The following is a 24,852-nucleotide window of genomic DNA, read 5'->3' on the forward strand; positions in this document are numbered from 1 at the left end:
TGACTAGTTGCCACCATGCGGACTAGCCTCTTGTCTTTCCATATAAGAAGAATCCCTTCTCCCTTCCGTAAGAATGTCACTTTTCCCCTCTGTAGATTTTTAGATTTCTCCTTCAATTGGTTTGGTAGACCACGATCTCTCTTAGAGTCCCACAAACTCGGGGCTTCCCTGGTGGCGCAGTGGTTGAGAGTCCACCTGCCGATGCAGGGGATGCGGGTTCGTGCCCCGGTCCGGGAAGATCCCACATGCCGCGGAGCAGCTAGGCCCATGAGCCATGGCCGCTGAGCCTGCGCGTCCGGAGCCTGTGCTCCGCAACAGGAGAGGCCACAACAGTGAGAGGCCCGCGTACCGCAAAAAAAAAAAAAAAAAGAAGAAAAAAAGAGTCCCACAAACTCTGGTTTTATTTTTCAACAATATTTCAGATGTGAACACGCTGTTGTAATAATTGTCTTGGTAAATATGGTGCCATGAACAAAGATAAGGTTGTAGGACCAATAATATTGTTTCTTGCAGTTTCTTTCCTTCATCTGTGTAAATCTCAAGGTTGCATAGATATCCAGTTTCACTTTTGCTAACCATGCTGACCAAAATTCCATACTTTGTAAGTTTTCTGGGATTATAGATTTTGAGTCTGAGTCGTCCTCTCCACTTTACCATTGCCTCATCAAGTGATAGCTCTTGTTTGGGTATAGAGATCAATTGAAATTTTGATAGAAAATCATCCAAAAAAGGTTTAACTTTTGAAATCTGTCTGCAGGAAGTGGAGTTTCGGAGTTACCGTTAAAGTGAAGAAATGTCATTATTTGTTCGAACCTTCTTCTCGTCATAATCTTTGGAAAGACAGGGGTTTCAAGTCAGGGATCAGTCGACCAATATTCTTTCCAGTGAGACTTTCTTTCTTTCTTTTAATACATTTATTTATTTATTTGTTTGTTTGTTTGTTTATGGCTGCGTTGGGTCTTCGTTGCTGCGCGCGGGCTTTTCTCTAGTTGCGGTGAGTGGGGGCTACTCTTCGTTGCGGTGCGCGGGCTTCTCATTGCGGTGGCTTCTCTTGTTGCGGAACACGGGCTCTAGAGCACGTAAGCTTCAGTAGCTGCAGCACGTGGGCTCAGTAGTTGTGGCTCGCGGGCTCTAGAATGCAGGCTCAGTAGTTGTGGCTCACAGGCTTAGCTGCTCCGCGTCATGTGGGATCTTTCCAGACCAGGGATCTAACCTGTTTCCCCTGCACTGGCAGGTGGACTCTCAACCACTGTGCCACCAGGGAAGTCCCTCCAGTGTGACTTTATTTGTCCCATCAAAATTATTAATCCAAGAAACTTCTTCATGTCACTATTGGTTACCTCAGTCCATTTTAAAGCCTTATCATACTTTTTATGACTTTTCATTCTGTGGTGATACAAGTTTGTTTGAGAAGTGACCAACTCGAGAAAGTCATTACCAAAAACTAATTCTGTTATTTCACTAACACTTTGCGGGTTATCACATTCAGTAGTTACACCTGACGCACCTATACAGTCTTCTAATTTTCATGAAATGTTGTCTTCACTCTTCTATAGAAGCAGAGAATTCTCCAGAATCATGAGTTTCATTTTCACTTTCCATATCAGAATCAGTCACTAAGGTTTGTCTTTTTGTTGGTCTAATATTCACATCGTCTGAATCAGAACTATATTCTGAAGAACTATCATCTTCCGAGAGACTAGTATATATGTCTCTCGGACAACCAGAGAGAGTATCTGCATAAAATTCACCAAAAAATTCTTCACTCAAAATTTTGTGATGCATCATTTCTGAAAATTTTACATATACACAACGTTGGAACAAAAACCTAACGGAGCAAAATGTGAATGATAACGACACTCATAAGTTGTATAATGAACCCGTGATCAATTTTAAGCTCCAACAACTTCACACGGTGATGTTAATTGTATCCGTCTCTAAAAGTGTATTGATACGTCTCTGATCAATAACATTCAGGTAACAAAAGACCTCTTAATACATCTCCGGTCAATAAGGTGTTAACATTGATGCTGTTCTTCTCAGGGGACCCGCGCCTGATGTCAGTTTGTCCCTTTATTGATGATGTGAACTCGAATCATTTGGTGAAGGTAGAGTCTACTAGGTTTCTCCTCTGTAGTACATTTACCAATGTTCCCTTTGTAATTATTGTTATAACCTGTTCTTCACCAAATCTTCACCTAATAATTTTAGAAAAATTGATGATCTTTGCCTGATTCAGCTGTTTCCAGGATTTTTGCAAATGGGTGGCTCTGTCAATTCCATCATCATTTTTACTTTTATTAGTTGGCATTCTGCTTCCCCTCTTCCTGCATGTACGTGGGTATCTAAGTATGTTTGTATGTCAGTGTGGACTCAGGGATTCCTATTATTTTAGTGGTTTAAGATCTATGACTGTCCTTATTTATTTTGATGTTCACATTGTCCCAGGCTTGGTCAGCGGGAACACATTCATGCTGGCTCCTAACTCCTGACTCCTTTTAAACACGTCCCCATCATTCTTTATGTGCTTCCCTACTTTCTGGCATAACAAAGAGATCCAGGCCCATCTTGCACTGTCCTGCCTCAGACCTGGAATCAGGCATTTTTCCTGGGAGCCCTGGTTCCTTGTATTGGAGAATGGCATTTAGAAACCAAGATCAGTGTGCGTGACAGGCTTGCAAATAAAGTTATGGGCAATAGAACTCGGAGAGGCCACTGCCGTGGGTGGAACAATGTCCACTGCAGGGTTAGAGGTGCTGTAGGGTTAGAGGCCAAAAGCCCCACTGCAGGCAGCCTGTCTCTTGCCCTGAAGTGTTTAGAGCCACACTAGACCCTTAATGAGTCCTCTATAAATACCTGGTCGGTTGATTCATCCATCCATTGACTATATTTATTGTTCGATAATAGAACTGGTTAGTTTATTAGATGCATTTTCCTGGCCTTATACAATAGGTAAAATCCAGTGCGTGAGCAGCTTGGAGATCATCCAGGCCTCCCCTCCATTCAGTTAACGAGGCCTCTGGGACCTCAGTGAGGGGAATGCCATCTCCAGGTCACACGTTTGACCAGCAGCAGAGCCAGGCCTGGACTCTAGCCCTCCCAGCTCCGAGCCCTGCAGGGGCCTCTCATCAGAACCATCGGTAATGAGGTACCAAAAAGAATCCTTTCCCTTTTTTTTTAATTCTTTAAAAAATTTTTTTCCCTCTTTAATGAATTGATTGATTGGTTTAGGCTGTGTTGGGTCTTCGTTGCTGCACGCAGGCTTTCTCTAGTTGCAGCGAGTGGGGGCTACTCTTTGTTGCGGTGCACAGGCTTCTCATTGTGGTGGCTTCTCTTGTTGGGGAGCACGGGCTCTAGGAGCACGGGCTTCACTAGTTGCAGCACGTGGGTTCAGTAGTTGTGGCTCGTGGGCTCAGTAGTTGTGGCACATGGGCTTAGTTGCTCCACGGCATGTGGGATCTTCCCAGACCAGGGCTCGAACCCATGTCCCCTGCCTTGGCAGGAGGACTCTCAACCACTGCGCCCCCAGGGAAGCCCCAAGAATCCTTTCAACAGAGGAGGTTTTCTCAAGCCTCACCCATGACTGCTCTAGTCTGACTTGGCCTGGGAGGTGTGCCTTCTGCCAAAGTCCACACTGGGGGCCACTCCCGGTATCATGGTCACGGGTTTCACTACAAGCCACCAGCAATACATGCTTGGTAAAGTCAGCCCCAACTTCAGGCACTGCAACTTCTGAGCATGCACACTACTGGCTCCAAGTCAGTCTGTAAACCTTTCTTGACCATTGAGACTACCTTCAGGGCACTCTGCTCTAGGGGCTGCGTGGATTCAGGGAGGGGCAGTGTCCCCATCTCTGCCCTGAGGTCCGCAGTGTCTATCTCACTGCAAGAGTAAGCCGTCTTACTCCTTACTCATTAAAAAGTAGTAAATACCTATAATTTTCTAGTAATAAAAAGCTAGTTGCGGGTGTAGCTGCGCGTTCCTGAGACCTTTCTCCAGGCCTGGTCTCTTGCATACTTCCTCTGTCATCATCACAAACGCCCTGCAAGGAAGCTATAAGTAGCTCCCATTTTTCAGTGGAAAAACCTGGAGCAAAAGAGCTCAGCAGCATTGCTGAAGGTCACATGAAGGGTGTGGAAGTGAGAGGGCTGGGGGCTGCCCTCCTGACCCACAGACTCTGAAGCAGGAACTTCTGCTCTATAGGGATGCAAAGGGTGTCATAGGCTGAAAGGCTGAGGTGCGAGGCTGGGCAGCCTGCGTTCTGAGGAGGGGGCGTCCCCCTGGCCCTGCCCCCCACTCCTTTCACTGGACTCCCTCTCTCCCCATCCCCAGCCCAGGGCAGGCTCTTCAGGCGGGGCCTCGGGCTCCCCAGCAGCAGCATCTTCATTGGCTTCTTGCCTCCCAAAAAGGACTTAGTTCCAGTTCTCAGCTTTTTAAATCCCTGAAAATTATCTGGCAGGGCCAGCCCGTAAATGTCCCAGCTTGGCTGAAGGCAGCAGTAAGCCACACTGAGGTTTCCCTCTCACAATTTGGAGCTTTTCCTGGACCGCTCTCTAAGGGAGGGCTTCAGTGGGGAGATGGGGCTTTGCCCTGTGGGGGAAGGTTCCTGGCATCTGTCCTGGGAAACACTTCTGCCTGGGACAGAACCTGGGATGGAAATAGAATCTACTACGCAGGACTCTGCTCGGGGAGCTTCCTCTGAAATACTGTGAGCAAGCAATAATTTTCACCACGGGACCAACACTCAAATAAGAACTTTTTTTTTTTTTTTTTGGCTGCGTTGGGTCCTCATTGCTGCGCTCGGGCTTTCTTTAGTTGCGGCGAGCGGGGGCTACTCTTCATTGCGGTGCGCAGGCTTCTCATTGGGGTGGCTTCTCTTGTTGGGAGCACGGTCTCTAGGCATGTGGGCTTCAGTAGTTGTGGCAATGCGGGCTCAGTATTTGTGGCTCACAGGCTCTAGAGCGCAGGCTCAGTAGTTGTGGCGCACGGGCTTAGTTGCTCCGCCACATGTGGGATCTTCCCGGTCCAGGGCTCGAACCCGTGTCCTCTGCATTGGCAGGCGGATTCTTAACACTGCACCACCAGGGATACCCTCAAATAAGAACATTTTAATGAATCTAGAAAGAGCAGACACCAGGGTTTCCAATAGTAGCTAAGAGGTTATGGGGTTAGACCTGGATTCCAATGCCAGTTCTACGGGTTACTAGCCATGGGATCTTGGCCACAGCTATTTAACCAGATGAGAGACTATACATGTACCCCATTCCAGTGGCCCATCTAGCCTAAAGTTAACAAAGCATAAGACTTTTTTGTAGTTGTAGTTTTGTGTCATTTGTTTGGGAGGGGGCGCCCTCCAACTGTAATAGGGAAGAACCTTTGTATTCTAAGTTAAGCTCTAAAGGGACGTTGCTTACAAGCTTAAATTATACATAATGGTCCATCTCTGGGAAGCCTGCCTCCCAGGTAATGAGCATTCAGCTAAAATACCTTTGTTTAGCTTGCAGGAGACATCCTGACCAGGTCCACCTGTGAATGGCTACAGGAAGGAAGAAAGTAACACATGCCCTCCGCAGGCGGACCAAAACCAGGAAGTGCTTGAGTTTACTCCCCCCCCTTTGAGCATAAAAGAAGCCTGAATTCTAACTCAGGCAAGATGGTTCTTTGGGACACGAGTCCACCACCTTCTCAGTGTGCCGGCTTTCCGAATAAAGGCACTATTCCTTACCCCAACAAGTCGTCTCTCGATTGACTGGCCTGTCATTCAGCGAGCAGTACAAGCTTGGACTTGGTAACAGCACTGCACAAGCTCCAAAGACTTGGCTGCACTTCTGCCATTACTATGGGCCACTCATGTGTTTGAAGGGACAATGTTTTCCCTTTAAGGAATAAGTGCTACGGGGGGAATGACAGCCTTCAGAGCACGAAGCCCAAGTGCAGCCCCAGTATTCTTTGGGATGGAAACATCACTGTCCTTCTGGCCTTGGCTCTGACTCCCCCCTTCCCCCCACCTGCCTGGGTCTCTCGAAACCACATAGGTGAAAGCGCCTAGAACAAAAAAGCGCTGTTCAAAAGTCTGGGGTAAACATGTCCTGCCTTTTTCAGGCCTTGCTCCCTGGCACAGAGAATCCCCACCTGGCACACATTGGAATCAAGGGGAAAACCTCGGGAAGTACAGATGTCTGGATTCTACACCAAGCCAATTAAAGCAGAGGCCCTGGGAGCGGGACTCAGGCATGGGCACTTGGTTTCAGTTCCTCAAATGATGCTGTTTTGTAGCCGAGGTTGGGTACCACCATCTTGGAAAGCCATACTGCGACTCCCAGACCTCCTACTTTTGGAACGTTGATCCTGGAATACTTATCTTTGCCATTCATTTGGTGCTTAGCATCTGCTTCCTTGTCCTGTCATTTGTCATTCTGTTTCTGCCTCCCAGGCTAAGTGGTGAGTATCTTCACACCCTCCCCATCCTCCCCCTGCCCTTCTACACCCCTGCTCTTGGTGTTTAAATATACCTCCAGTTGTGAGCAGGAGATGTAGCCAGCTGCCTGCTGTGCACCCAGGGACAGCTAATCCCACTGGAAGATAGGAAGATAGCCACCATTTGTGCAGCCCTTTATGTGCTAGGAGCTTCCATGCTAGAAGCCCCGTAAGATGTTAAGACGTCTGCCAGAGAAGGGAGTTGGTTTTCCCGTATTTTACAGGTGAGGGAGGTGAGGCTCACAGAGGTACGGCGGCTTGCCCGAGGTCACAGAGCTACCCAGTGCTGGAGCTGGGACATTCACGATGCTTGGTGTGCTCCAAAGCCACGCTCTTTTCTCTGAGGCTGCCTCGAATATGGTCCCGTTGATGCAAAGGCTGATCAGAGAGAAAGTGTTTGGGTACAAGGCTGGAGGCCAGCCCAAGTGGAGATTAAGAGAACAGTAAAACCGAGATTCGAATTTCACTGCACACATTACTGATATGATTCATACGTACTTTGTGTGGCCAGGCTGAGAACCGAATGACTAACTCGGCTATAAAATCTGGGTGCTTTCCTGACTTCCTGAGGAAATAAGTTAATAATAAGGTGACCTATAAACATTTAATCGTTGATTAGAAGTTTTTCCTTTTTCGGATGGGAATCAACATCCTTTGCTAATTGCTTTTGAAGGTTGCAAATAATCTCTGACGCCCATGCTTTTTGGTAGAACCCATGTAAATCACCTCTTCAAAAAAAATCTATTTGGAGTAAAAGGCCTGGAGGGAAATATGAAAAGTGAAACCGTTCTAACCTGGAGGTCATTTCACTATGAGGGTGCGAGGACGGCATGCTTGCCTGAGAACAGACAGGCGGCGGGTGCACCTGTGAAAGACTTACTATGTCCAGGCTGGTCTGTGTCCTCTTCCCTTATGCAGAGAAGCATCCACCAAATCCCACGCTGGCCTCAGATGACTTGGAACTTTTTGCCTTGTTGTACCTGTTGCTGGAGCCAAGAGGACAAGGTCCACCTTCTCAGGACATTGTTCTCCCTCAGCAGTTAGCAGGATCATTCTGGAGCTTGTTCTAAATGAAGTCCAGCGGGTCTGGTTCAGTGGGTCCAGCTGGGGCCAAGGGAGAGCTCAGGAACCTGCCATATTAGTGAGCATCCCAGACTCCCTGGGGCTGTGAGGTGCAGGCTTAACATCACAGACCCAGGACGCCTCAAACGTCATGCAGTCCAACCTCCTCTTTTTGTCTGACTCCCTCCCATCCCACCCCCTCAATCAGGGGTCCCCTGCGCTCCTCTGTGGAAGGAAAGGGAGGGGAAGGAAGCAGGACTGAGCCAGGTGAGAAGCCCGGCTGCACTGCAGACTCGGTGAAGGCCTTGGCCGATGCCACAGGGGCCCTGCAGCAGGTGGGACCATTCAGAGGTGTCCCAAGCCAGGTGTGTGGACAGACCGGGGCCTTTTTACCCCCTGCACTGAGCAGTTATTCCGGAAGAGGGCTGACAGCCAGGGGCCGTCTTCAGCAGCACTCCAACACCTGGGGGTGCAAGTCTTGATGGGGATCTGGTTGGTCCCCCATTGTCCACCACGGCTCTCTCGACTATGAGTTCTCCACCCAGGACTTTTCACAACTAAATACTGTTGATACAACTTCTTCCCCATGCTGAGCGAACACTCAGCTGAGGAATTCTATAGCCCGTGATCATATTCTTTCTCTGAAGGCATACAGGTGGGCTTGCACAGTTCTCCCATATAACGGGCATGCAGATACTTGAAGGCAGCGACCTTCATACAGGGCCAAAGTCAAGATGTGCCAGATGTAGTCCTGTCACTGTCGTGATCATCATTCATTGCAAAAGTTTCTGTACACCAGGCCTGCTGCTTAGAAAGTTCCCATGAATTTAACCATCATAACAAACCCATAAAGTAGGATCTACAAAATCATTGTTCCCGGTTTACTGATAAAGAGATTTTGAGCTGCTCAGAGAAATTAAGTGAGTTGCCCGATGTCCCCATACAGTCGGTGGGTGAGCCTGAATGCAAACTCAGGTCCCCCTGACCTGCAGATCACCAGTGTTAGGTATATTCACTTTGAAAGCTGGGTCCCGGGTACTAGCTGGGAAGGGGAATCAGGTGCAGAGAACCAAGCACTCCTTTTGGAGATGGTGTTAGTGAAACACCCTCCTGGCAGCTGGGAGTTCAGATGCCCCACTTGGATGCAGAGCCCTCACTGTGATCATCCATCCACACAGCCTCAGCCAAGGTCTTGGCCGTTCTCCCTGTGACCTCCTCACGCCCCAGGCTTTCCTACACAGAAGAGGGTCTTCAGGGAATCCCCCAGATGTTCCATCAACCAGCCTAAACCCTCTTCCTTTTACTGGTGAAGAAACTGAGGCCCAGGGAAATGACATCACGTGGCTAAAATCACTTTATACGATTGTTCTTTTCCACTCCTTGGCAGTCTGACTCCTTTAAGGTGCACCTTTAAAAAACATCCAGATGCTTCAATAAAAATGTAACGCGCACACACATTCCTTTCTTTCCCAGAAAGGCTTTTCTCTAACTTGAATGTTTTAATAGAAGCAGGCGGGAAACCCCAAGATCACAGAAAGACTGGTTAGCAGGCATAGGGGTGACATCTTCAGCCCCCTCTGGAGTCCTCACTGCCAGAGTCCTACCTAGGTTGGAGGATTCCAGGTTTCGCCTCAGGGCTCCAAGGTGCAGAGATGCCAAATCACATTGCTGAACAAACACGGTGCTGGGTCACTCCTCAGCAGCACCCCCAAACTCAACGGACACCTCTCTAGCCTTCCTGGGGGCCCCCTACCAGCCAGAGGAAAAGGATGGACGTGACCAAGGCCTCCTGACATGGGAGTGTGGTTCGTGTTTCCTCCTAGAGTCCTGGGAGGCCCCTGTTTTATCAAAGTGCCGCACCTTGGGTTGGCGGGGGCGTCTGTACTTCTCTGAGCATCTCCCAAGACTGCCACTCCCCCCAGGGGAGGACCTGGGACAGGTCTGTCCTTCCCTCCTTTCTCTCCCATCCTTCCCCCCTCCCCTTGCAACAAATGCAGCCACTTGTCAGCCACCAAACCCCTGTGTGACAGAAACTCTGATTCTCACAGCTTCAATACCAACGGAGAGCCCTTAGGTAGGCAATGGCCTACATAGCGTTTAATGTGGAAATATAAGAATGTTTATCTTCAAAAAAAACCCTGACCCACTTTGAGGCCACCGACACAGGTACTCCTGGGCAAGGCAGATTTCTGTTGACTCCTGGCCTCACGGGTGCTAACGTCATTAGCATTTCTCCTAGGGTTTATAGTAATTCAATCAAAGCTTCCCTCCCCCCACCCAGCAAGGACCAATTCTGAAACGTGCCTTGATTTATTTGTCAGAACACGGCTGCTGCATCAAGGGCCTGAATTAAAACAGTAAATTCTCAAACACAGGCTCACGGCCCAGCACTTCTATGTATCCTTTACTGGATGGGGTGTTTGGGGGCAAACAAGGAGCTGAAGTATTATAGTGATGAATTTATAAAAAGAGTGCTTGTCATTTTTCTTCCCGTCAGTTTTCAGTTGATCTAAGAAACTCTTTTGAAATTATTTGTAAAGAATTATTGTGTCGCTTTAAAGGGTACTAGCTGAGATTTAAACTCTCTGTCTGTGGAGAAGGGGACAGAATAGGCCCCGTCCACATTAGCATAGTTGAAAGGACACATGATTTGGAGTTCAGAGACCTAGGCTGAAATTCTGGCTCTGCCGTCTAATAGCAGGGTGGCCTGGGGTGGTCCTCATCTTTATGCTCTACTTGCTTCTCTTGAAAAATGGGCATCACATTCATGTTTACTTCATGAGTTATTTACTATAAAGACCAAATAAGATCATGCATGTGCTTTATCAACTATAAAACTTTATCCAAGGATAAGGCATCTTCCTCTACTTTTGCTTCACTAGTAGAAGGGGGAAAGTCAACACTGAGAATCAAGAGAAGCTCTTTTGGGACTTCCCTGGTCGTCCAGTGGTTAAGACCTTGCCTTCAATGCAGGGGGTGCAGGTTCAATCTCTGGTCACGGAGCTAAGATCCCACATGTGTGCGGCCAAAAAACTTAAAAAAAAAAAAAAGTAAAGTTCTTTTTTTAATTTATATTTTTATTATGATTGGCTTCCCAGTTTATCTTCTGGTCCTCAGAGGTATCCAATCTCTGTTCTTATCTCCACATATGGCATGAAATGGATTTTAATTCATTCATACTAAAGTGTAAATGTCTCTTGCAGGAACCAAGACTTTAATCTGAATTGCAAAGTTCTCTGAGTGAGGAAGTGAGGGGCTAATTTGGGGATAGGGAGGTATATTGGATTCCCCAAATTCCACCAACAGGGAATCCTATTTGTCATTGGAAATACTGGTTTTGGGGACTCCACAACCTGTCTGCTTATGGATAGTTAAGGACACCCCGTGTGTGGCAGGGGTGTGCTCTGAAGTGAGTCGTTTCCCACAAGAACCCAAGGTAACTTTCACCAATCTCTGAAGCTGCCCCTCCACAAACCTGTCAGGAATAATCACCTTCCTGGGCTCACTTGCAGCGATGGTTCTGACCCAGGCTCCCCACCTTGATGTTAACACCTGGACGCCGAGAATATGGTAGGAGGCTCTTCTTTCAAATGCTATTGTAAATGGTATTGTCTTCTGATTTGTTTTCCGGTTGTTCATTGCAAGTGTATAGAAATAACTGCTTTTTACAGCTTGATCTTTTTTTTTTTTTTTTTTTTTTGCGGTACTCGGGCCTCTCACTGTTGTGGCCTCTCCCGTTGCGGAGCACAGGCTCCGGACGCGCAGGCCCAGCGGCCATGGCTCACGGGCCCAGCCGCTACGCAGCATGTGGGATCTTCCCGCACCGGGGCACAAACCCGTGTCCCCTGCATCGGCAGGCGGACTCCCAACCACTGCGCCACCAGGGAAGCCCTACAGCTTGATCTTTTATCTGCAATCTTACAGAACTCCTCCATTGGCTTTCCTGGGTCTTTGAGTGGATTCCTTAGGGTTTTCTAGATACACCATCACGTCATCTGCAAAGAGACATGTTTTACTTCTTCCTTTCCAATCTGATGCCTCTTCTTTCTGTCTCTTGCTTAATTGCCCTGGCTAGAACCTCCAGGACAACGCTGAATAGAAGTGGTGAAAGTGACAGACTCGTCTTGTTCCCACCTTAGGGTGAGAGCATCCAGTCTTACTTTTTTTTTTTTTTGCAGTACGCGGGCCTCTCACTGTTGTGGCCTCTCCCGTTGCGGAGCACAGGCTCCGGACGCGCAGGCTCAGTGGCCATGGCTCACAGGCCCAGCTGCTCCGCGGCATGTGGGATCTTCCCGGGCTGGCGCACGAACCCGTGTCCCCTGCATCGGCAGGCGGACTCTCAACCACTACACCACCAGGGAAGCCCCGTCAGTCTTGCTTTTTTTTTTTTTTTTTTTTTTGTTACGTGGGCCTCTCACTGTTGTGGCCTCTCCCCTTGCGGAGCACAGGCTCCGAACGCACAGGCTCAGCGGCCATGGCTCACGGGCCCAGCTGCTCCGCGGCATGTGGGATCCTCCCGGACCGGGGCACGAACCCGCGTCCCCTGCATCGGCAGGCGGACTCTCAACCACTGCGCCACCAGGGAAGCCCAGTCTTGCTTTTAAGTGTGGTGTTCACTGAGGGTTTCTCACGGATGCCCTTTACGCGGTTGCGGACGTTTCCTTCTAATTCTGGTTGAATATTTTTATAATAGATGTGTTGAGTTTGGGCAAATGTATTCCTCACCTCTATTGACATGATCACGTGGGTTTTGTCTTTTATTCTATTAGTATGGTGTATTACATTGATCACATTTTGGATGATAAATCAACCTTGCATTCCTAGGTTGAGCCCCACTTGGTCATGGTGTATAATCCCTTTTATATGTCCCTGGATTTGATTTGCTAGTATTTTGTTGAGGAGTTTTGCATCTGTATTCATAAGACATATTGGTCTATAGCTTTCTTTTCTTGTGATGTCTTTCATTTGTGGATTAGGGTTATACAGGCCTCATAGGATGAGTTGAGAAGTGTTCCCTCCTTTTCTGCTTTTAAAAAGAGTTTGTAATTCTTCAAATGTTTGGTGGAATTCACCAGTGAAGCCATTGGGGACTGGGCTTTTCTCAGTGTTTATTATTATTATTACTAATTCAATCTCTCTACTCGTTATAGGTCTATTCAGATTTTCTATTTTTTTTTTCTCTCTCTCTCTCAACTGGGGAATGTGGTACTCCAAGGACAAAGAACAAGATAAACTCAAAGGGCCAACATTGCCAGAACAAAGAGTTACAGGACTTATGTCACTCTGTCACACTGCGACCATTACAATATCCCAGAGCCCTCCCAAGCAGCATGCCCTGTCCCTTTCCCGTCCCATACAAAGAAAGGTACGTGTCCCGTTCTTCTCACGCTCGGCACACTGCAAGTATACATACCCTGCCCAATCAGCAGATGACTCGCAGGTTCCTTTGTTCCCTGGTTATAAACACAGACCAGTAACCCTTGCTCAGGGTCGACTCTCCCTGGCTATCAGGAAGTCGGCCTGCTGTTCTGGCAGCGACCCTTCTCTTTAATAAATTCTATCTTCTTCTCATTCTGCCTTGTGTCTGGAAATTCTTTTCCAACCTGCATTCAGATCACGACAGGGAGCTCTTAACAGAATCAAGTCACCATAAAGCGAACAATCTCAGAAACGTTACAGAGTTGACACTTGTAGCGGAGTCCTTTTTCTTCTTCCAAGCAAGGAGATTGTGGCCCCAGCATCTAGAAACTCTTCTTGAGCCAGTTTAATTTCCTGAGCCAGTTGGTCCAAAATACAGGCTTGTAAGTGAGCAAAAGCATCATGGAAGTAAATCTCCACCATTCTGCAGTCCAGCACGCAATGTGGCAGGTGTTAGCTGAGACGCCTGTAGCTCTCCTCTAAAGCTAGAGAAGGCTGGCTGGCAATACATGGCTTCTTAGAGTCAGTCCCCAGGAAATGCATACAAAAAAAAAAGCACAACCGCTCTTGTTTTCTCTTCCTCCATCTCTTGGAGAGCTCAGAGGCCTCTGGAGAGTTATTATCAAAAACACCTCCCTCACCCCATAGGACCAGAGTCCTTCAGATTTGCCACTATGGACCCAGTTTCCTGTGATTTCTTTTCCACTTCTGCCTGGCTACAAGGAAGTTAGTTTCCCAGACTTCATTCCTTGCTGTATCTGAGAGGCATTTTCATTGTTATTGATTATCATTTACCTAGAAATGGAATTAATGTGCAAAAGTAATACATATGGAGAACTGGATAGACTCAAGAAGTCCAACCAAGTTCTCACAGTCATTCCTGGACCCTAGTTATTGGCTTCCTTCCTGCATGGAACCCATAGGCTCTTAGTTTTCATTGGTTCTCTTATTCCTGAGAGGAGAGCTTGTCGAACTGCTCCCATTAATTAGACTCCCCTTGTCTCTAAGGTATGTTCGAGGTCTCCTCCCCCACGGAGTCTGCAAGGGTTGAATGAGCACCCCACAAGGGGAGTGAATGGCTATGGAGCTTCCTTCCTGGGCCAGGCCACCATCACCTCTCGCCCAGGTGGCTCCACGACCTCCAGCTGCTGTCCCAGCTTCCACCTCACCCACCGTGGTCTACCCTCACCCCAGGGCCAGAGTGCTCTTGTTAACACATGAGTCACATCATGTCACTTCTTTGCTGAAATTAGTCCAATAGCTTCCAGTCTCACTCAGAATAGAAGTCAGTCTCTACTGTGACCTACAAGGCCCCCCTGATGTGTCTTCTCACCTGTCTTTCTGCTCTCAGATCTGTACTCTGTCTGCCTGTCCACCTGCTTCCGGGTCAGTAGTCTCCTTAAACACGTCCGTGCATTTGCTCTTCCCTCTGCCTGGAACAGCCTTCCCCTAGAGAGTCACAGGTTCACATTCAAAGTGAGGTTGCTCTTCAGACTTGTGGTTGCCAAGGGGGAGGGCAGGTGGGGGAGGGATGGATGGGGAGTCTGGAATTAGCAGATGCAAACTAGTATATATGGGATGGATAAACAACAAGGTCCTACTGTAGAGTGCAGGGAACTCTATTCAATATCCTGGGATAAACCATAATGGAAAAGAATATGAAAAAGTATGTGTGGGGCTTCCCTGGTGGCGCAGTGGTTGAGAGTCCACCTGCCGATGCAGGGGACATGGGTTCGTGCCCCGGTCCGGGAAGATCCCACATGCCGCGGAGCGGCTGGGCCCGTGAGCCGTGGCTGCTGAGCCTGCGCGTCCGGAGCCTGTGCTCCACGACGGGAGAGGCCGCAGCAGTGAGAGGCCCGCGTACCGCAAAAAAAAAGTATGTGTATATGTATAAGTGAATCACTTAGCTGTACAGCAGAAATTAACACATTATAAATCAACTATACTTCAGTTTAAAAAAAAACAAGCAGCAAGGTTGTTCTTGACTACTCTTTAAAATTTAGTCTCCATCCCTACCCCCTAAAACCTCCATTTTCTTTGCATTTTATGTATCAATTCCGTTAGTGTCTTTCTCTCTGCTAGACTGTAAGCTACACAAAGGCAGATGTTTTCTATTTGTTCACTGAAGAACCTGGGGTTGAGTAAGGACACCTTTTACACTGCTTGACGTCCCATCACCCAAGCAGCTACCACTTGTACCTAAAGACCTGGTTGACCCTGTAACAGAGTTTCTTCTGGATCAATTTAACTGGCTGAGTGAAGCTAAGGCCACCATGTTCATTAGGCAGCTTCAAGGGAAACTTTTTCTCCTTCTGTTCCCAAGTAGAGAAATCAACAAAATTCAATGTCCGGAGAATGATTACCTTTCCTTTTAAAAAGATCAGTTCACTCCATCCTGAACTTCATTCCAACCACTCCACTGAGAGCTCTAGTTAAGGTCTCTGCGGACGTGCCCACACCAAACCCAGCTCTAAGTTCCCAGCCCTCATCTTACTCGCCTCGTCTTTCTTGAAACTCTTTCTTTACCTGGTTTCCAGGGACCATCCTCTCTCCTCTCTCCTCCTACCTCAAGGCGCCTCTTCAGATTCTTTGGCTGGTTCCTCTTTACCAATCCAACCTGGAGTGCCCAGAACTCAGTTCTCAGATCTCTGGTCCTCTCTCCCTATACTCACCCCTATGAGGTTTCACTACTCCTAATCGCTCATGACCGTGGAATTCATACCTCCAGCCCAGGCCTCTCCCAGGAGAGGCAGATTCATGGTCAACTGCCCACTTGACATCTACCTGCAGATTAAGCATTATCTCAAACTCACTACATCCAAACAGAACCCTGGGGCAGAGAGTTTTCCATTCTAAATGAATGGTACTTTAAGCCAAACAACCTTTGAGTCATCCTTGGCTTCCTTTCTCTCGTGTGCACAGTCAACCCACCACCCAATTCTTAGGACTATGTCTAAAATACAACCTTTTTTTTTTTTTTTTTTACCACCTACACTATAACCTCACCAGGAATATTTAAATGGCCCAACTGGTCTCTCCCTGTTTCCCTTTGTGCCCCTCTATAATCTATTCTCTATGCAGTAGCCAGCGTGGTCCTTTAAAAAGTATGTAAGCCATAATCATCTGTATCATCCCACTTACATGCCCCAAGTCTTGCACTAACTTTCCATCTCACGTACAGTAACATCTGGCTGCTGGCCATTGCTACGACCTCATATCCCCTCATTTCCTCCTAACTCGCTGCATACCAGCCATGCTGGCCTCCTGGTCCTTTCTCTTATACATGCCTCGGGGCCTTTGCACTTGCTCTACCCTCTGCCCAGAATACTTTCTGCCAGATATCTGCCTGGCTTGCTCCCCTACTTCTTCCTGGCCTTTCATTGGTCAGACCCTCTCTGAACACTCTCTGTCAAATAGCATAGACTCCAGCGACCCGCCCCCCTACTCCCTTCACCCTTCCTAGCACTTCCGTCCTACTAACATATCATATGCTTATCTGTTTAGAGTCTGTCTCCCCTACCTACAGGGGAAAGCAAATCCCTTTGGAAGCAAATTCCTTTGTCTGACTGGTTCACTGCTATATAAATAGTAATTGACACAAAGAACATATTTTAACATCTTCTATGTGAATAAAAGAATTAGTTTATAATAGTAGAATTCAGAAACAATGTGTCCAATAGCAAAAAATGATTTAAGTAAATTACAGTTACACTTCTCAACGGAATTTGACATAGTCAGTAAAATTGATGGAATCACTCATAGGTATTACTCAAAGGACATGAACAGTTTTCAAAAAGGACTTCAAATTGTTAACAGACCCACAAGGGAAAAGTATTACCACCTAGCAACCAAGAAAAAGCAATTTAAAAGAACTACAGGATACCATCTTCCTGTTATTAAATTAGCACATGTTTCTCTTTAAATGTACATCACCAGATTCTAGAAAGGCTTTCTGGTGGTGAACACTCTTCTAGGGGATGTAAATGTACACATCACCTTTGGAAAAAAAATTTTTTGGACCAAAATGCATCATATTACATCAAGATGTTCATTCTTTTTCATCTGGTAATTCTGCTGGGAATATCACATAAGACAATAATAAATACCATGGAGATATGTGTATATATATATGTACCATGATGTGTGTGTGTGTGTGTGTATATATATATATATATATATATATATATCAGATAATTTACATGTCTCATGGTTAAGAAAATGATGATATATCTGCCCCACTGAACATTATAAAGCTACTAAAATGATGTTAAGGGTTTTGGAGAAATGTTTATAACATAACATGATACTAATTAAAAAAAAAATCAGCCCTGGGGAAGACACCAGGTTATCAACATAAAGAGTGCAAGAGGTCCAGAGTTCCTTTGGGAACTGGGAGAACTTTGACTTCTGCACAGAATTACTGACTTGATATTTTCTATTTGTATTTCCAAAGGTTTAATTAAGCTTCTCATCAGGTAATGCTTTGGCTGAGCTCTTTTAAGTTACAAATAACAATACAGTAAGTCCCCTACATACAAATGAGTTCCGTTCCGAGAGCGCATCTGTAAGTCCTATTTGTTTGTAAGTCCAACAAAGTTAGCCTAGGTACCCAACTAACACAATCAGCTATACAGTACTGTACTGTAATAGGTTTATAATACTTTTCACACAAATAATACATAAAAAGCAAACAAACACAAAAAATAAAGAAAACATCTTTAATCAGACAGTACAGCACCTTGAAAAATACAGTAGCACCAGCTACCTCACTGCTGTTTTTACACTTGCTTCTGGACATCCTGGGCTTGAAATACAGATACTGTACTACTGTACTCTATACAGTACTGTACAATAAAGTACACAAAAGCACAACCACTTGTAGAGGATGAAGGCACGTGACAATGTATGCCAGACACATGAACTAACTTACGTTGTGATTAGACATGCGAACACACGTTTGCATCTTTGAAAGCTCGCAACTTGAAGGTTCGTATGTAGGGGACTTACCATAAAGATTTCACTATGCCTTCCCTACTGCTAACCTCCATTAGGACTACACATAATTATTCAAGTGTATCATGTTAGAGGTTTTATGCTTAATTTTTAACCATAAAGAATTGTTAGCATTTTTAATGTCATAACATTTCATATCTATTAATGAATATTAATATAGAAACTATTTTTTACCACAATGCATCTGTTTTTCTCATCAGAACAAACAACAACAGGGAAGTATTACCTATAGGAAAACCTCACCTTTAACAAGTTCTCTCTTTTTGGGAAAGCCTCACTAGCACCACAGCTGTGTGTGTGGAGAGCTGGAATCAGTGGTACTGGAGGAGGAGGAGAGGCCAAGAGGGGCTCCATCTACTGTGCTCATCACCTACCACTCGGAACCCAGGAGGATTCAAGAGGGACAGCAGAGTTGTCGGTTAGGCACATGGAATTCCCAAATCATAAACACTAAACCAGAGGCTTTATCCTCGGTTGCACACATGGGCTCCTGCACACGCAGAGCCGAGTTTCAGTTCATCCAAAGAAGTGAATGGCTCCCTGGCCTTTTTTTAAAACAATTTGAAACTTTTGAAAGAGCTGTAGATTCAGAATAACTCAGAGAGACAGCTTCACCCAGTGTCCCCCGGCGGTGACGTTTTGCAGTACTACAGTACAACTGCACAACCGGCATATCGACGGAGGTTGACACAATCCACTGATCTTATTCAGATCACCCGTTTTACTTGCACTCGTGTGTGTGGGTGTGGGTGTGGGTGTTGAGTTCTATGCAATTTTACTGCCTGGGTAGCTTCATGCTTTCACCACCGCAATCAAGACACAGAAAGTTTCCCTCACCACAAGGATCCCTCTGTTCACCTTTTATAGACACCCACTTCCTTCTCCTGACCCCGTCTGTCCCTAACCTCCAGCAACCACTAACCTGTTTTCCGTTTCTATATTTTTTCATGTCAACAAAATTATATAAATGGAATTATATAGAGTGTAAGCTTTGGGGACTGGCTTTTTTTCCCATTCAGCATAATTCCCTCTAGATCCATCCATCCAAGGGATTCATCCAAATAGCTGCATGTGTCAATTCTTGGATCCTATTTATTGCTGACTAGTATTCCAATGGCATGGATGCACCACAGTTTAACCATTGAAGGACATTTGGGTTGTTTCCAGTTCTTGGCTATTGCAAATAAAGCTGCTACAAACATCCATGCAGTTTCTTCTATGAACTTCAGTTTTCATTTATCTGGGACAAAGGCCCAAGAGCACAACTGCTTGGTCATATGGTAATTGCATGTTTAGTTTTATAAGAAACTGCCAAACTATGTTCCAGAATGGCTGGATCATTTTACATCCTCACCAGCAATGTGTGAGTGATCTAGTTTCTTCACATCCATACCAGCATTGGGTAGTGTCACTGTTTTTTCATTTTAGCGGTTCTGATCAGTTTGTAGTCATTTTAATTTGCATTTTCCTGAAAGTCAGTGATGTTAAACATCTTTTAATGTGTTTATTTGCCATTTGTATACCTTTTGGTGAAATGTCTGTTCGTGTCTTTTACCCATTTTCTGATTGAGTTGTTGCTATTGTTTCACTGTTGAGATTTTTCTCAAAATAGGCTTTATTTTCAGAGCAGTTTTAGGTTCACAGCAAGAGTAGAAAGTACATGTCGCCACACATGCACAGCCTCCACACTATCAACTCGCCCCACCAGAGTGGTACATTTACTACCACCCATGAACCTACACTGATACATCACCAGCCAAAGCCCATAGTTCACATTAGGGTTCACTCTCGGTGTTGTATATTCTATAGGCTTGGGCACATGTATAATGACATGTATCCACCACTGTAGTATAATAGAGAATAATTTTACTGCCCTAAAAATTCTCTATGTTCTGTTTATTCATCCTTATCTCCACCTTAACCCCTGGCAACCACTAATCATTTTAGTGTCTCCACAGTTTTACCTTTTCCAGAATGTCATGTAATTGGAATCATACATGTAGCCTTTTCAGATTGGTTTCTTTCACTTAGTAATATGCATTAAGGATCCTTCGTGTCTTTTCATGACTTGGTAGCTCATTTCTTTTTTGCACTGAATAACATTCCATCGTCTGGCTGTATCAGAGTTTCTTTATCCATTCACCTATTGAAGTATATCTTGGTTGCTTCCAAGTCTGTGTGATTATGAATAAAGCTGCTCTAAACATCCACGTGCAGGTTTTTGTAAAGACATAAGTTTCCAATTCATTTGAGTAAATCCCAAGGAGCAAGACTGCTGGAATATAGAGTAAAGGTATGTTTAGTTTTTTCAAACTGTTTTCCAAGGTGGCTGTACCATTTGCATTCCCACCAGCAATGAATGAATTCTGTCATCCCACCTTTTCACCAGAATTTGGTGTTGACAATGATTTGGATTTTGGCCATTCTAATGTAGTGGTGGCTCATTGGTGTTTTAATTTGCAATTCCCAAATGACATACGATGTGGAGCATCTCTTAGTATGCTTTTGTGCCATCTGTATGTGTTCTTTGGTGAGGTGTCTGTTCAGGTCTTTGCCAATTATTATTTGGGTTGTTTGTTTGTTGAGTTTTAAGAGTTATTTGTATATTTTGAATAACAGTCCTTTCTCAGATGTGACTTTTGCAAATGTTTTCTCCCAGGCTGTGGCTTGTCTTCTCACAATGTTGATACTATTGAGTTTTGAGATACTATTGCTTCATCAGATATGTGGTTTAGAATCTTACTTTTCTTACAGTCTGTAGCTTGTCTTTTCATTCTCTTCACAGGGTCTTTCACAGAACAAAAGCTTTTAATTTTGATGAGGCCCAAATTACCAACTGGATTGTGTTTTTGGTGTCAAGTCTAAGAACTCTTTGTCTGGCACTGAGTCCCAAATATTTTGCTTAAATGTAAGAGGCAACCAAGGAGAGCTCTGAGAGCTGGAAAGAGGAAAACAAAGAGGCTGAAACTGGAGAAACAACAAGGTATCATGACTGTGTTGTTTTTTCCAACCCTCCACCACGAGATGAAAGTGACACAGTCCCCTTATTTTCCAACCCCCAATTTTGCAATAGAAAATAGCCCAGGTAGGGCTTCCTGTGGCACAATGGCTAAGAATCTGCCTGTCAATGAACGGGACATGGGTTCGAGCCCTGGTCCCGGAAGGTCCCACATGCCAAGGAGCAGCTAAGCCTGTGCACCACAACTACTGAGCCTGCGCTCTAGAGCCCATGAGCCACAACTACTGAAGCCCGCGTGCTTAGAGCCTGTGCTCTGCAACAAGAGAAGCCACCACAATGAGAGGCCCGCGCACCGCAACAAAGAGCAGCCCCCGCTCGCCACAACTAGAGAAAACCCGCATGCAGCAATGAAGACCCAATGCAGCCAAAAATAAATAAAATAAAATAAATTAAAAAAAAATAGCCCAGGTAGGCTCATTCCTCCCCTGGATAGAACAGGAGTCCTGCCCCCAAAAGGGATGGATCAGGAACCCTGCCGACAAAACATGGCAAAGGGAAGTGTTCTCCTTTCCTACTGGCTTGAGACCCTCCTCCTCCACTGAGAGACACCAGGAGACTGGACAGTCCAGGCAAGGGGGATCTTGCCATAGGAAGTCCCGAGCCCAGGAAGCCTCTTTGTCTCCTGACAAAGGCTTAAGAGACACCAGGTGGCAGGGTGGAATCAGTAAGAGGGAACCTGCCACAAAAAGCACGTGTCCCAGGAAGTGTTCTCTGCCTCCAAAGGCACGGGGGATCCTGTCCAGGAATCACTCTTTATTTCCAGGCCCTGCAGTGTCCCTTCCCTCATCTAGAGGCAGCAGCCTAGAGGAATTCCCTCCACCCGCTGTGGCAGCACGAGGAAGGACCAGTGGGAGCCTCAGCACCAGATAAAACAAGCAAATCAAAATAGCACCATGAAGTCTGTGAAATGTAATTGTTTTTGTAACCATAGCTCACAAAAGTAGCCTGGGTGCTAAACCTAAAAAGACAGTCTGCTAACATTATAGCTAAAATGTCCAGGATACAATAAAAAATCACCAGTCATACCAAGAACCAGAAAAACCACAACTCAAGTGAAAAAAAGGCAATCCACTAATGCCAATACTGAAATGAATCAGACATAGGGATTATTTGACAAGGATTTTAAAGCAGTCATTATAGAAATGCTTCAACAATCAATTACAAATTCTGTTGACACAAATGAAAAAAAAGTTAAATCTCAGCAAAGAAATACAAGTTATATATATTTAAAAAACAATGGGAAGCTGTAGAACTGAAAAACCCAATACCTGGAATTTTTTTAAAAAGTATTGGATGGGCTCAATAGTAGAGTGGAGATGGAAGAGGACAGAATTTGTAAACTTGAGGGATTATTAATAGATTTTACCCAGTCTGAAGAAGAGAAAGAAAATAAACTGAAGTAAAAAAAAAAAGAAAACAAAAAATAGAGCTTCAAGGACCTGTGTGACAATAACAAAAGATCCAACATTTGTCATATCCAAGTCCCAGAGGACACAGAAAGAGACTGTGGCTGAAAGAGGATTCAAAGAAATAATAACTGAAAACTTCCCAAATGTGGCAAAGGACATCAACCTACAAATTCAAGAAACTGAGTGAATCCCAAACATGATAAATCCAAAGAAATCCATGCCAAGACACATCATAATTAACAGACTTCTGAAAATAAAGAAAAAGAACAAAATCTTGAAAGCAGTCAGAGGGAAATGATACATTACCTATAGGAGGACACCGATTTGTATGACAGTGGGTTTCTCATCACCTATAACTATAGATATCAGAAGGAAGTGGCATATTCTTCAAGAGCCAAAGGAAAAGAACTGCTAATCCACAAATTCTATATCTGGCAAAACTATCCTTCAGGAATAAAGGGGAAATAAACATATGTCAGACAACAAACACAAAATCTGCAGTTAGCAGACCTACCCTTAGCAAATGGCTAAAACAAGTTCTTCAGACAGAAAGGTAATAATAAAAAGAAAGAATTTTGGAGCATCAGGAAGGAAGAAACAATGGAAAGAGAACATTTATGGGTACACAATCCTTTTCCTTATGAGTTTCATAAATCATATTTAACTATGGAAACAAAAATTATAACACCATCCGATACTTAAGTGAATGTGGGGAGATGAAGGGACTTCAGTGGAACTAAGGTCCTTCAAGTGGTAAAATGCTGATAACAGTAGACTGTGGTGAGTCACATCTACCAGAGCAATCACTAAAAAGGTTATTCAAAGAGATACACTCAAAAACACTAAAAGCAAATAAAAATGGCATTCTAATATTTGGGTCTTTCCTGTAGGAAGACAAGGAAAAAGAAACAGACAAATGAGAAATAGAGGAAAGAAACAAATAATAAAATGGCAGACTTAGCTCTAACATATCAATGTTTAAATATAAATAGTATAATTACATTAAATTTAAAAGGTTTTGTGCAGCAAAGGAAATTATCAACAAAACAAACAAACAAAAAAATTACTGAATGGGAGAAAATATTTGCAAATGATAGGATCAATAATGGGCTAATTCCCAAAATACGTAAACAGCTCATACAACTCAATATGAAAAAAAATAAAAAATAAAAAATGGGCAGAATCATTGACAGACAAAGGGATAAAGAAGATGTGGTACATATATACAATGGAATATTACTCAGCCATAAAAAGGAACAAAACTGGGTCATTTGTAGAGACGTGGATGGACCTAGAGACTGTCATACAGAGTGAAGTAAGTCAGAAAAAGAAGAACAAATATCATATATTAACGCATATATGTGGAATCTAGAAAAATGGTATAGATGAACTGGTCTGCATGGCAGAAACAGAGACACAGATGTAGAGAACAAATGTATGGACACCAAGGGGGGATAGTGGGGCTGGTGGGGTGGTGGTGGGATGAACTGGGAGAGATTGGGATAGACATACATACACTAATATGTATAAAATAGATAACTAATAAGAACCTGCTGTATAAAAAAAATAGGGCTTCCCTGGTGGTGCAGTGGTTGGGAATCCACCTGCTAATGCAGGGGACACGGGTTCGATCCCTGGTCCGGGAAGATCCCACATGCCGCGGTGCAACTAAGCCCGTGTACCACAACTAGTGAGCCTGCACTTTAGAGTCCGTGAGCCACAACTACTGAGCCCATGTGCCTACAGCCCATGCTCCACTACAAGAGAAGCCACCACAAGGAGAAGCCCATGCACCGCAACAAAGAGTAGCCCCCGCTCGCCCAACTAGAGAAAGCCTGCATGCAGCAACGAAGACGCAACGCAGCCAAACATAAATAAATAAAATAAATTAATAAAAAATAAATACATAAAACCAAGGTTTCAAAAAATAAGTAAAAATAAATAAATAAAAATGTTCCCTGTTTAAAAAAAAATGGGCAGAAGAGCTGAATAATTATCTTTCCAAATAAGACATACAGATGGCCAATAGGCACATGAAAAGATGTTCAGCATTGCTAATCATCAGAGAAATGCACATCAAAACCACAATGAGATATCACCTCATACCAGTCAGAATCGCTATCATCAAAAAGTCTGCAAATAACAAACGTTGGTGAGGATATGGAGAAAAAGAAACCCTTGTCCACTGCTGGTGTGAATGGAAATTGGTACAACCACTATTCTATTCCAAAAACAGTGTCAAGTTTCCTTAAAAAACTAAAAATAGAACTATCATATGATCCAGCAATGCCACCTCTGGGTACATATCTGAAGAAAATGAAAACACTAATTCAAAAAGATACATGGACCCCAATGTTCTTAGCAGCACTATTTACAACAGGCAAGATATAGAAGCAACCTAAGTGGCCATCAACAGATGAATGGATAAAAAAGACGTGTGTGTGTGTATATATA

Source organism: Mesoplodon bidens, assembly GCF_964165515.1.
Source record: "Mesoplodon bidens genome assembly, chromosome: 14".
Classification (NCBI taxonomy): domain Eukaryota; kingdom Metazoa; phylum Chordata; class Mammalia; order Artiodactyla; family Ziphiidae; genus Mesoplodon; species Mesoplodon bidens.